Here is a 14,632-nt window from a genome sequence, read left to right as displayed (position 1 = left end):
ACATTTAAATAAAAAATTCTCAAGTTCCTGAGCAAGACATGCCTTCCTTTGCTCCCGACCGCTGCTGCGGTGAAGCTGTACTGCTGAAAATTGTGTTATTTTCTTTCTCAGATTAATTCCTCTTAAAAAGCCTTTCCTGCTATTGCAGCCCCTGTTATACTCACTATGAACATCTGCATATTCAGCTGTACTTTTATTATTTCCTCAATTCCAGGATTCTTAACATCAAGAATTTTCTTCTTCTTGGGATGTTTGTTTGTTGGGGTTTTTTATGCTTGAGGTATAAAACACCTATAACTACATCAGTTAATAATGACAGTTAATCACAGCCTTCTCAGAAGGAAGATGCTACTGAAGATCATGGCGCTCAGTTACACCATCACAAATGCAGAGACACACAGCCAGGCAGACAAACTGACTCTCAACTGCTGCTTCTCATGTAACCTTTTAACTCTTTTTGTTCACATCTCCCAAAACTATGAAGTCAGCAGCACTATAATGCTACAGGCATAAATACAACATCTGGGCCAAATCCAAACACGTTCATTTTCATTATCTACCAGTGACTTTCCACACAGGTTTATGATGCTATATAAATAACAGCAATAACTTGATGACTCTTCTGCTCCTGTCCCAGCACCAGGCAGCTGAAGGAGTCACTAGCAGAGGAGAACCACCACAGCAAAGCCTGAGAGACCTCAAAACAAGATCACTGCTGGGGTGCCTGGCACTAGCCTGAACCAAGCTGCTCTGCCTCAGGAGGCACAGCAGATCCTAGATACCCCTTCCGTTGCTCTTAATGATTTTTTTTTTTTTTTCAGCAAAAATCAAGTGGGAAAGGCTAATACTGAGGAACATTCCTGAAACATTTCCAGGGATGCCAAGAGCCACCCTGATGTCACAACAGCTTGCTCAGCCAGGGAATGGCCACCCAGTCTTGCACAGGGCCCTAGAAGCATAGCCCAAAACAGAGCTCCTTGGAGGTACAGGGCAGGCTGGCAACATAAGGGTTATAAATATTGAGCATTCAATTGCTAGTTTGCTTCTTGCCCTTTGATAACCAGAAACCAAATTGCTTTTCTGTTGCATAAAGTATCTTTCAAATTCAATTGCTTATCTCTTCGTTCATTCAAGAAAGAGAGACCTCAGATTTACAGGAATGAGAGCCCACAATACAAATATACTATATTAAACATACAGTAGACATCTGAAAAATAACCAAAACACACTCTATTGATTTTAACCTTCAATATCAAGGTATCCTCCAGCAGTCTCAACTGGATCCAGGCTATAAGAATTTCCAATTATTTGAATTCCTATATATGGGATAAGCATTTAGTTATCAACATCCACCATAAAACATATTTTCGGTTGTTATTAAGGCACTATTACTATGTGGAATTGAATGCATTGCTACTGCCAATGCTGCTGCTGAATCAAAAGGCTGCTCCCTCACACGCGGCCCCCGCCACCATGGTGGGCAGCCATCACGGGGCAGGCCTGCCGCCGGCAGGCGGCCATCGTGGGGCAGAGACCCTGGCCAGTCCTCATGGCTGCTCGGCTGAATGAGACACCTGTCTGCACACAGGTGCCACCCTTAAACTCTATTCAAGCAGCTCATTATATCACATTAATTACACTACACAAGGATTTAGCTACAATCCTGAGGAATTCTGCATCTACTCGTTGAAAGGTTACCTTGAAGTGAAAAGCACAAGCGTAATTGATGTTCCTTGGGTACCTACCAGTAGCACTGGCAGAAGTCTTCTGTTTCTTAACTTCCAAGCTCTGTCATTTTTAAAAATCACCACTAGCAAAGACAGAAGCAACGGGGTGGAGGTGGTCCCAGACTGGACGCAGGGCTGAGGTGGCCTCCACAGGGTGTCAGGGAGCCAGGAGGCCCCCCCGGGCACCCAGCCCGCAGCCTCCTGCACTGCGCCCACAAGGAGCTGGAGCACGGCGGGGCCCCAGGGTGCAGGCGCTCTCCACTCCCACTGTAAATTCCCTCTTTCTGGAAAAGGAAGGAGGGGGGAGATTTTTCTCCACAAGTGATATGGGTGTTATAAATACTTCTGCCCAGAAATCCTGACCTCTGTCACAAACAACCAGGAGTGAGTGTCAGGGTCTGCGTCAGTCTGGCAGCCGCACCCTGGCCTCCTGAGGCAGGCACAGGCTGGGGCCAGCCGCAGCCCTGGCAGCAGGCCTACTGCTCAGGGCTTTCCCACGTTTCGGACCTCATTGGGCTCTCCATCACCCTGCGAGCACAGAAGAGTCCCCAGAGAGCAGCAAGCGATGGCTTTATCAGGCTATTTGAGTGTTTTGTGGGAAGCTAGCTTCTCTGGGGCAGCGACCTGGTCCGCACACCTCAGGCGGGAGCCCTGGGCTACTGGCCTACACAGCCATCTGAAGAGGAGCAGCCATGATAGCGTTGTGCAATTTTACTGAGCTATCCAAATCGTACTATGCTCTGTTACAGCAAGATCCTGGGGAACGCAAGTTATGACAGTCTCCCAGCCTGGCTGCTGCTCAAAAGCCGTTCCCTGCAACCTGTCCCAAGTCGCCTCAGCAGTGACCCTGTGGTTACTGACATTAAGACACTGCTTTAGTGCCAGTTGATCCATCCCAGGATGGCACACAGTAGGCAAACACTTCATTCACAAGAAAGGGCCATACAGCACTAAGGAAATGAAAGAGTGAAGCAAGATAATTTTTCTCCTTCTGAGGAGCTGAGTAGGAATGTTGCTTGTTATGCATCTCACTTAAACATTACCAGTAGTAAGGACTATTAGTATGATCTACTCTCCTTTGATCAGTCAGGACAATCAGCTTAGATTTAACAAAACCAAAAATAAAATTTAACATGGCATTATGGTTAAGGGCATTATCACAGACTTCAATGGCTCATCTGCATGCCACACTGCTGCAGAGTCATACTGCAAAGAATACAACTACAGATGTATTCAATGATTTAAAACACACACACACCCCCCAAAAAAAATATTGTCTTAATCCTTCCTTATTTCCCCAGCAAGCATTTTCACAAACACCAACGCAGTTTTATGGATGTACTGTAGAAAGAAATAAACTGTTCATTAAAACGGCACTTCTCACAGTGTTAAAAAAAAAAAAAGTTAGTAAAGCACAATTCTCACCAAGAGCTGTTAATGAAACCTCTGCTAAGGGACTCCATTCCTGTTGAAAGGACAGTCATCACATCCAAAAGCAAAATAAAAGTCTTTGATTTGTATATAAGCTCTCAGTCTACTGAGTGATAAACTAAACTTTAAAGGTGACACGCAGGTCCTCAAAAAAGCTCCTGACACGTTTCTTCAATTTTCCCAACCTCTCCACCAGAGGTACGTACCATTAGCTGCATTCCTTCACTCATGTGGCAAATCCTTAAGATTCTCTCCAACGTGTTGATACTATTTTTTTTCCCCTATATCAACTCAAATATTACATTCGTCATTGTAACTTCTGTGACCAAGTGAGGGAAACAAGTACCAGGGCAGGTCTCTGAAAAGGACTATCCTATTTTTGCAAGCTCAGGCCACAGGCAAAGTTCCTTTTGCATACAGGACCCACTCTGACTTTCTTGCAAGGATTTTTATGAGGGTTATCTTTGAAATGTATCATTTCAGATATGAGGCAGCAATCTTGTTTGAAAACATATACTTTTAAGTTTACACCACTTTCCATGGATCTTCTAATCAAGGCTTGGAATAGAATAGTCGAAAAGCAGGCGCTACTTAGATTCAAAAATATATCTGCAGAGCTTTGTCAGACTGCAGTCCCAGACAACTACAGCACATGAAGCAGCTCTCCAAAACTCAGAGAAGTGATACATTGCTGTATATTTCACCTTAACACATACTTCCAAGATTCATTAGCCTATCTGGAGAAAGACTGATACAGCACTTTGTATCAGAGACCTTTACAGCTCATAATGACAGTAGGCAGAAGAGTCTAAAAGGGTGATTATAATGAACCTTCTCAAGGTAGAAGTAATGATATAACTTTTAATAGCTTTACAGCTGCATCTTTATAGTCAAAAAATGAAGGTACAGTGTCTTGCTTTTGTAAATGTAGCTCATTTAAAACACTCAAAGTAGCTTCTAATAGGTGTCATTATAGAGAAGAAACCACAAATTTCTATGGGTTCACCACTTCTTTCTAGAATGGAAGATAAGCCTTTGAATTTGCTAACATCTTTATCATTTACCGTGTTGAATCTAAGAGTAGAAAATCTCTATTATATATTTAGTTTTAAAGTTGTAAAAAGAGTTTGATTACTATGTATGCCAACTTACACCTAAAGAGAGTTTAGAAAACAATGTACTGGTAAATACAACCGTTTGAAGAATATCCTTCTAACAACAGTAGAAAAAAAACATGGTTTATTGCATTCCCATGACACTGCCAAGCAGTGGCAGTAATAATCCTTCATCACATCGCATAAAAAAAAAAAAGCACTACGACTTAAAAAAAATTACAATTTACTGTAGTTTTCCTTTAGAGTGCTATAAAATGCAACCACATTCATATGACAGCATATGTGTATATGTGTCTCTTAATAAAGCTTCTCTGAAGGGCAATACAGCATGTACCATGGAAACAGGGGTTGCCATGGAAAGAATGCATTTTAGTGGATAGCAAAAGAAATGAGGGTTTGATTCTCCCTCTCACTTGTCTTACATTTAAAAAAAAAAAAAAATCAGTGTAAATATTGACATCAGCAGAGTTATTCTTGAAAAACATAAGTATGAATGGACAATCAGACCTGATACATGCACAGCGGAGAATTTTTGGCATTAGGGCTGTCATAATCTGTATAGCCCTGTTTTTCAGAGGAGCTCTCCAGCTATCCCTCACACCACATGGCTTCGTAGCCAGCTCCCCTTGGTCATGCTCATGACGTGTGTCTTTCGGAACACAGCGGGGGCCAGAGCCACAGGACAGCAGATTCACAAAGTCGGTGTTCCTCACTTAGTCAATCCTCATGCAGAAAGTGCCAGACTCTTCTACCTGCCAGATCTTTTCTTTGCTTAAGCATGAAACGTTTTCTGTTAAAATGCATGTGGTGTTACAAACGAATGAAAAGCATGAATCAAATTAACTTAAAGCATATTGGTTTCCAGACATGCTTAAAATGAAGTCCGAATTGATGTGTTTCATCTACCTTATTCATTAAAATGGCATTCTTGATGTCCTCATGTTACCGTAATCTCCAAAGCACTGGACAAACAAGTACATTTGTTTATCTTTATCACTCTTTCCTTACTAAAGAACAGGGTTTTATTAAAGAGATCAATCACCTGTGTACAGTTTAATAGCCTGAGCTGTGCATGTAAGACAGAACTTGCTTCAATAGCCCACAAGTCCCAAAGTATAGAGGGGCATGTAAAACCCTTAGTTGCTTTAATAAAACAAATTTTTTTCTGAGAGCTAGCAAGTACCCTATTAGAATTAGTAATCTGAGACAGAAAAACAGTGCTTAAAAGAAACAAACTCTAATAAAAGGAGCAGAATCAATCCTGTTTGCTTACCTCCATGAGAGCCCTATGCTTCTAACCAGAGACACAAAAACACTTTACATGCTTAATGCACTGCCTTTCTTTTATTGAATCACACTTATTGTGGAAGCAGTCTTTTGAGGCTTCTAGCTGCGTTGAAGTAATTGGAGGATTGCTGCTTCTAATGAATGATCTCCTTATATTGGAGGCCAAAGCATTAAAAACTTTATGTCAGAGGCAAAACGTACAAAGGAAAGCTTTTTGGAAATGCTGATGAACAATCTGCAATATACTGTTTTAGTAAAAGATTACATTTCTTACTTGGCTATTGTTACAGCGTAACAAAGTTGTAACGGCAGAGGAATAATGTTATGTATTAACACTGTTGGATGTTACCACAAACTGCAACAACCACCCCTTTTATGATGCAAAGCTGAAAAAAAAATACAATCTGACATTAATTAAGATTACACCTTTGAAGACTTTTCACTTTTTCCACAATCAAGAGTTGGTAAACAGCTCAGCCCCCAAGTAATCCTTCTACCTACGCTACATTGAAGAACAGAAACTTTATTAGATGAAAACTTGTAGTTCACTGGCTGACAAGCTTTTGAGAGTTGTGGTGGGGTTTTTTGAACTATCTAGTTTTATAACGAAATTATCTGCTTAATTTGAGGAAGAAACTCCCTTTAACTGCCTACTTTGATCAAGTAGTGGTTTCAGCAAATGGACATGGTATGCAAAGCAACTGCTGGCAGCTGTAACATGAAAGATAAAAGTTACTGAAATAACATTTTAGAAGAAAATAAGCCCACTAAAGGCAGCAGCAACTAAAAAAACCACTAAGGTGATCAGGAAGTGCTTCACAGATTTTGAAAGTAAAGCCAAAAAAAAGAAGAGAACCAATCCTTCATCTCCTATCATTTGTTCCTGTTGCCAGTGATTATGGCATTATTTCACAGAGAACATATGGCAATGTTTATAGCCATCAGGCAATATTTCACAGAAGCTGCGACACCATGTGTCCACCAACTAGCCTTTCTGATTGCAATTAATTAGAGAAGAAGCAGGAGGCACTTTTTAAATAACATTAAGTCTCAGAGATTCCTGAAGTTCCGTGGCCCATGTACAAGACTAAGTGACAGGAAAGTCTATTAAAGTTGTAACAAGCCTAGTACAGGCAAGTCTGTCCTTGAGGAACAAGACCTAATAAAAAAAACTACGCTCTTTAAGGAGTGTAAGAAAGAGCAGAAATATAATAAGCCATTCAGGGTGGTACCTTGGAAGCCTGCAACAATAAGGAAATATTTGAAAAATCTTTAACAGGCCATTTTATGGAACAGATTCTGCAGAAAAGCTGCCACAGTGAAAGCTATAGCAGTTGTTTTATAGTTGCCAGACCCAAGAGGATGTGTATCAAAATTACATGGGGATCTATTAAGGAGCCAAGACTTATGAAATGCACTGTGGTAGTCATTTCATGATTCCTATTTTAATAAAAGCAAGCAAGAGAGGAAAATTAAGTATAATAAACTACCTGATAGGTTTTCACACAGAAGTGGAAAGCTGAACTCTCCCAGCCAGCCCCTATGGTTGAATCTAGCACTTTCAGGTAGCACCACTCAGGGATGAAGTATTGGCAGGGGTGGGCAGCACAGGCCTGTGCTGTAGCACCTTCAGTGGTGCTGCAGAGAGCACTGCAGACTATAATGCAATGATTCCCACAAAAAATCTTTCCATTACAAAGGCATTTTCCCAACCCAGTCCAATGTGACCCACTGGGAATGAGCCAGGAGAATCACACAAGCTCAAAATCACACCAAAACTGATGCAACAGGCAAGACATCGATCAAAGCTGATGTTTAAAAAGCTCAGCAACATGTTCCTGAATTTGGGATCGGCTCATAGCATCCTCTCCCCCTTGCCGGACACCTTTGCCCCACACAACCTGCTACCCTGCTGCTCCTTGTCTTGAGTTGAGATATTCCCTGGAGATGTGAAATAAGATAGCAAGATCAGGGGGAAACTTGTTCAGCTGTAGTCTTAGCAGTGCTCCTTTCTGCCAATTCTCTGAGCTTTAATTATATAACTGAGCTCACCCTGCAGCTCTTCCCACAGCTGGGGTACAAATGTATCCCTCTGTCTTCTCTCCAGACTCTTATTCTTACAAAACTTCTAGAAACTCAACACCTTTGAGATCTCTCTCCACCTGTCAAATTTTGCTAAGTCGGCCAGCAACCTCCGAAGTTGTTAAGACAGGCTAACAGTGCAACCATACAAGCCTCATTTCCTTGAGAAAGGAGGCTTTTAAACTCCTTTACTGTTACACTGTTGTTATTTTAGCATTTCTTTCATTTCCCCAAACCTCTAACCTCTAATTTTTATTACAGAATTCTCATCTTGAGACTTTTTGAGACACAGAAAATGTAAATGGTGTTGGTAATAATGGAAGCGTTGATTTTAATTAGTCTTAAGAGCAAAATTCCACATTACACCCATGGTAGATCTCAAAAAGGTAATCTAATGGCCACAATACACCTGCTTAATTGTGATACAATAACCTAGGATCTGTTCTCACAGATGTGACATGACAAAAAATACAAACCATGTTTAAAAGTATGTCAGATTGTTGTGATGGGTAAAAGTCTTTCTATCAGCAACAGGCAGACTATTTTAAAACTCCAGATGCATCCCTGACACCAATCAGCAGCTAAAAATGAGCCACCATTCCACCCACCACTACACTTGCATGATGACAATAGAGTAACTTTATAAATAAATAAATAAATACCAAAATAAAATGACAGCTGGCAACTTCACCATCCTTGTCTACACTTTCCTAGGAGCAAAGTTAATATTTTGAGCTGTGCACGCAGAACGCTTTCAAGGTTTGTACTCCATCAAAAAAGTTCCCAAACTGTGAGGCTGACAGCTGCCACCAACTTAACAGCTATAGTAAAGTTCCTGGCACAACTTACAGCAGCTTCTCTAGAATTTAAGAGGATCTTCAACACTGAAAGAAAATTGCAATATATTCCTTAATAAAGCACATTTCAATGAAAAGATGAACATTATTGTTCAGAGAGAAACTCCTGTCCAATATGCTACCCACCAGCTGCGGTGCCACTGCTACAGCATCATCCTATTACTTGTTATTTCTAGGACAGTAGCACAATGGCTACTGATAATCAAGAGTTATAGCTTGGATCACCCTCTCCAATTAAATCCCTACTTTCTCCATTTTAAAAAGTTCCTGCAGGTGTGCTGCTTCCCATGCGGGCTGGAAGCTGGACAGAGAGGCACCCAGCCCCATGTCTCAGGGGACAGTCAGAGGTGCCCACCCCTGCCGGCCCTCCTTTTCTTGGCAAAATTCAAGGGCACTAAAAGGAGCAGCTTACACCCAGGGTCTGATCCAGCCCAGTGATCCCAGGTGCCTCAACAGATGCAGCTTTAAACTAGGGGAGGCCTGGACCACAATCAGCAGGACAGGGGCCTGGGTATGGCAGGGGCACCACACTGCCTAAGCCTGAGCTTTTACCCACATTGGCACAGCCTTGGATATCACCCACTGCATAGAGCTATGGTCTAAAAAAAAAAGCCTAAAAACATTAAGGATTTCAGTAGGAAGGAAGCATCACACGCAGAGATACTCTACCTTTCACACCGGCTGCTCTACAAAGATAAGAAGATGAAAAGCAGAAGAGTAATTTGTACCCCCACTAACTAAAGTAATAAAACTATAATTTGTTCTAAAACCACAGGATTTAACAATACATCTTTATTTTGCTCAAAAGAAACCCCCGAAAAATCTTGACTCAACTATATGCATAGTTATACTTGTAACAGTCATGTCAGCAGAAACAGTCACAGCAATTTTTAAAAAATAAGTACAGGTTATCTATGAAAATGTCACAATTTGAGTCAAGGTCATCTGAATCCCAGTGCACAGTGCACTAGCCAGCCTCCTCATGCCAGAAACCCATCCTTAGTACCAGAGACACAGGACTCTCTCACTCAGGAATTGTTTCTATTTAAAACTACACTTCTCTCTGAAAAATGAAAACTCCAAACACTGAAGAGTACAACCCGGCAACCCCACTGGTTGGGAATTATCAGTTCCAGTCCATCACCTGATATACTGTCAGCCCACTGAGTGATCAGATAACTAGATGAGAACAAAATAGAAAAACTAACATGGTTCTGGTAATCACACCTCACACCTCCCTGTGACACTGACACTGCCCCAAGGAGGTAGCAGAACAGCCGATGATCAGTGCCACTACACGTGGCCCATTCATCCATGTTGGAGTGCCTAGGCTCTGTCACTAGTTCACATCGTATAAATGAAAAATAATTAAGGGATGTAAAGGGTCATTTTAATGAGCAATTGACTGATACTAGAGCTCTGTGAAACTCAGGCACTTTACAAAGCATTCACTTATCACTCCAGAATTTATTTGTACCAAGTACAAGCACCACAGCACCAAGACGTAATTTATTTTTATTTTAGGCTAACACAGGAACAAGAGTTAAAGCTCAGTTGAAACAAAAAGTTTTCCTGATTTCACAGCAAGCCACAAAAAAATGGACTTAACATGCCCTTCCCACACACACCTTGAAAGAGCCAAATAGAGAAGAAACAAGTCTGAATTTTCAGTTCTTGTTTAACAAAGCCAGTTATGCTTAAATAGTTCATGTAACTCTTATACAGCTCTTCTACTATTTGCAACTGGAAGAGCACACAAGTCATTCTGAATCGACTGTGGACTGTCTCTTCAATGTGGTTAACTTAAAGTTGTACCTAAGTATAACATGCTATCTGGACTACCTTTAACAAGAATAAATGGATAAATATATCTTGACAAATATGCCCTTTTTATGCTTATGGAATTTGGCAATATTCTAATTTCCTTGCACATGCTGTTTAGATGGGAGGACTATTATCAGATGTCACAGGCTGCTCTCATCTTTGCCCATATGACACAAAGGACAGACCGAGTGCATTAGAAATCTTAGCTGGAGCCATTCTAAACATGACACTCCTGAGATTCTTTTTGTTCAGAATACTGATATTTTAAAAAAAAAATAAATCTGAGCTAGATTGAAAGTAGGTTTTCCTGTAAAAACAGTTATTGAAATCACACTGGAAATACTATTTTGGAAGAATTCTGAAATATTCTTTCTCAACTCTTACTTCATTCTTCATATGCTGTTTAATCATGCATTAGTCCTCGCAGACTCATAGTATGCTACTATTAAAGGCAACGGTAATCTTCCAGGTTGAATTGTCTCTTGGTCAAGTTACACTAGGAGAGTTTATGGTTTATATGACATTGTTACATGAAATAAAATAATAATAAAAAAACCTAGAAAAGAAATATGAAGTATAGCAGTCTTAAGCATTTGAATACAAGGGAAACAGCAACAGAGTATTGCTAGTGAGAGAAGATTGAACAACACGCAAAGAAAAGCAAAATAAGAATCAAAATGAAGTTTTCTACCTTTACTAATAAAGAATTTTTGTTTGATATATTTTCCTAAGGAAACGGTCATTTAGATAGCATTTCTAAGGAATCTTTTTCTCCCTTTTTGATAGGTACTTCAATTAAAACTATCTTAACGGATCCTTCGTGTTCTAAACCTAAAGACACTTTGGTCAAGACTGACACAGCATCAAGATCACTAATTACTGCAGAAATCCAACATTAAGAAAAAATGAAGGAAAAGCCCACCTTCCAATAGACAAAAAATCACTAAGAAGAAGAAATCGGCATTCTAAAATATTCAGCTTAACTAAGTTTATATTGTTTGTATTATTAGGTAAGCTTTTAAACAGCTTAACTTTTTGTTCAGGGTCAGCTATATCTTCATTGTTTACTTGAAAATTATCATTTTCCTTAACTGGCAAGCAAAAATTACATTAGATTACAATTAAAGACCTTAAAAAAAAGGGGGTGGGGGGGCAGGGGTGGGAGAACATTATCTTGAGTTTCCAACAGAAGCCTTTCTTCAAATAAAGATTTAACACCATTATATGCCTTTTACAAAATAGTACTGACAAACGGTGAAACATAATAAATGGGACCCTTACAACTTTTGCTAAACTATCCTAAAAATAATTGTTTGTCAATCAGTTTGCAGGCAGATCTTTCACAGTTGTATTCAGGCTTTGATGGTCAGACCAAAATGTTGACACTTTTGATTTTGGCAGTTTGGAGACCTGCAGGGTCATGCTTGTACTGGACCTGAGCAAGGGGCACAAATAACTCTTTAAGGCACTTCTGAAAGAGCTGCAAGGCTGTGTCGTGCTCCTGAGCTGTGAAAGAAACATGAAAATGGAGGAGAAGGGGGAAGATCTGTTTTGATTAGTTTTTTTTCCACTGTACATTATTTGACAAAAAAAGAGGATCCCCACACTTGTCCACACAGTGCGTGCCCAGGGTTTTCCATGGGCTTCAACTCCAAAATCCCACAGTTCTAAAGCTGCATACCAAGGACCAGAAGCTCCATACTGATAGCAGGTGTTCATCCTGTTTGGGAGAGGTTAAGGAAGTACATCTCATTGTATGAGATCTGTGGCTTGTTTTTTTAGAGAGAAATAGATGAGTTAAGCATCTTAAAAAAAAACCAAACAAACAAAAAAAAACCCACCACAACATTAGAAGCATTCAACCTTGGGCAAAGCCTTTTTTTTGACACTGATGTTCAGATCATATTTCCTTTATTGCTACTGTAAAATAAAGCCCAAGCTTGTATCACGGCCATGACACTGGGATTTTTTGGCTTAACCAAAGGGCACACTGTATGGTAATAGCCTAAGCTGATATATTATTAGAACAGCACAGAATAACTTTCATATGCTTGTGCTTCTTGTGGGTTGTTTTTTAAAATCTATTTCCCATAATACCAGAATTCACAAGGCATCATTTGTGTTGGGAAGAACGCTAACAATTAGTGTATTTATAATTTGTTCACATTTTCTTTAACTGAAAATTACTGATTTTACGATATTTGCAAACTGATTTGTATTCACTGATTTGATTTTACACTTTAAAGGCAACAATAATTCTCCAGGAATATAGAATTCCTCCTATCATTTTGTTCAGAGGAAATAAAGCAATAAAGTAGTAACTCTCAGGTTTTGATTATACTTCAACATAGTTATAATTCTCAAAAAGAGTGGGAGGAAAAAAACACCCACAAAAAAAAGCCACACTAAAAAAACCCCAACCACACACCCGCAGGTGATCCATACTTGTAGTCCATAGCAGTGCAAAAATTGAAGTACTAAACTTTTAGGGCCTTCAAAGACTTTGAAAGCTCACCTGGACTGCATTTCTTCATTACCATAGGACTTATCTGTGCTGGACATCAGACCTGCTTCATCACCATGGACTTGCCTGGCAATCACTGCTGTGTGTCTGACCCCAGTCACTGTCCTGGGCCAGCCCCATGCACTGTGTGAAGGCACCACAGGACAGGTACCATTCCAGGGGTCCCTGCCATGCTCACCCTCAATCTTAGCGTGCCAGCCCTTATGGGTCAGCCAAGCCTGTGCTGCCCCCAGCACGCCCTTCTCAGCTTTTTGGCTTCTAGTGCAGCCATGTGTGTTCTCAAGGACCAAAGGTCTAGCATTCAACTCATGCTGCTGCTGCTTTTTTTTTTTTTTTTTTTTTTGGTTAAGGTCATTTTCATGGTTCACAAATTGAAAATCTGAGGTTATAAACTGTTATCTTAGCTGCTTCTTGCAAACTTAGACCAGTTTAGATCACTGAGGGTTTATGAAGTGAATATCTTCCCTGAAGTTGCAAAAATGACAAGCAAAGCAGCACAGCACACAGAGGCAGTCATATATGTTTTCCCCTTTCCACTGCATCATGGATTTATCGTGTCCATAATCTCCCCAGAAACTGCAATAGCATTGCCGCTTCCTTCCGCGCAACATGCATTTTCAAACTCCACTGATCTGAGCACGCTCTGATTTTCAGAGTATGCTTTGAGATGGTCCTTCCTACCTTCTCATCTCTCTTTCTCATTGATTTATTGCATTAAACAGCCTGTAACTACTATCTCTTTCAGTAAAAATTGAAGCACAGTAACAATTAAGCATTTCATCATTTTATTTGTCAAGCATTATTTGTTCTCTTTCCCATTAGGCAGCAGAATTGAGCTTTTTTTTTTTTTTAACCATTTTCTCATTTCCTATGTATTCATAAACCTTTATCTTGTTCCCTTTTACACCTGTTACTAGCAGCACCATTCTTTGTCATTCTTTAGTTGGTGCTCAGATATCCTTGCTCTTACCCATCCTGGTAATTTTCACTCTTTCCCATATCCTATAAAATTCTGCTCCTTCACACCTTTTCTAACTGTAGGAAACATTAAGAAACAACAGCCAGCTGCGTTGCGAGTAATCTGGCCTTTGAAAACAAAGAATCTGTCCCGGTTTTGAGAAACAAGCTTTCTCACTATCTTCAGTTAGAGTCAGAACCAAGCCACCCTTGAAAATTGAAATTTGAAAAGAAATTGGCCACAGCACCCTGTAAGCGTCCCCTGCCAAACACAGCAGGGACCCACCGCTGCCCTGGCCTCTGGCTGGAGGAGCCCAGGAGCTCTTGCCTAGGCTGGTGGCCCATGCTGTCCACACTGGGCATCCTGCATGCTGGAGGGCAGGGAGGGCAGCACTGCGAGGTGTGGACATGCAGCTGAGAACACAGCAAGCAGGGGGACCACTCAGAAGTTCTGAGCATGTCTTAGGGACAGCGCACCAGGAGAGCAACCCATTGTACAGGAGCAAAGCACAACAGGAGCACACATCATCCTGAGCCTGAAAGAGGGACTGTTCTTGTGTTTTTAAAGCAAGCACAAAGCTGCCTGCCACTGTTGCTCTGGGAAATAAACTACAACCATGTGGCCCTGCAAAAAGAAAAAACGCAGATTTTTAAGCAAGGCTAATGAGAAGTCTACAAACCACCCCCCCTCCAGCCTGCCCGCTCGGTCCCTGCCTCCTGGCTTGCTCGTAGGCCCAGAAGCTTCATATCACTTCCCAGTTTGCAGCAAGGTCTGCCCAGTCCCCGGTGAAAGAATCCCTGGTAAAAGTCTTCTTCATGTTATTCACC

The sequence above is a fragment of the Falco rusticolus genome, chromosome 11 (genome assembly GCF_015220075.1).
Source record: "Falco rusticolus isolate bFalRus1 chromosome 11, bFalRus1.pri, whole genome shotgun sequence".
Classification (NCBI taxonomy): Eukaryota; Metazoa; Chordata; class Aves; order Falconiformes; family Falconidae; genus Falco; species Falco rusticolus.
The sequence above is the reverse complement of the archived record's forward strand: the minus strand, read 5'-3'. Positions refer to the sequence as shown.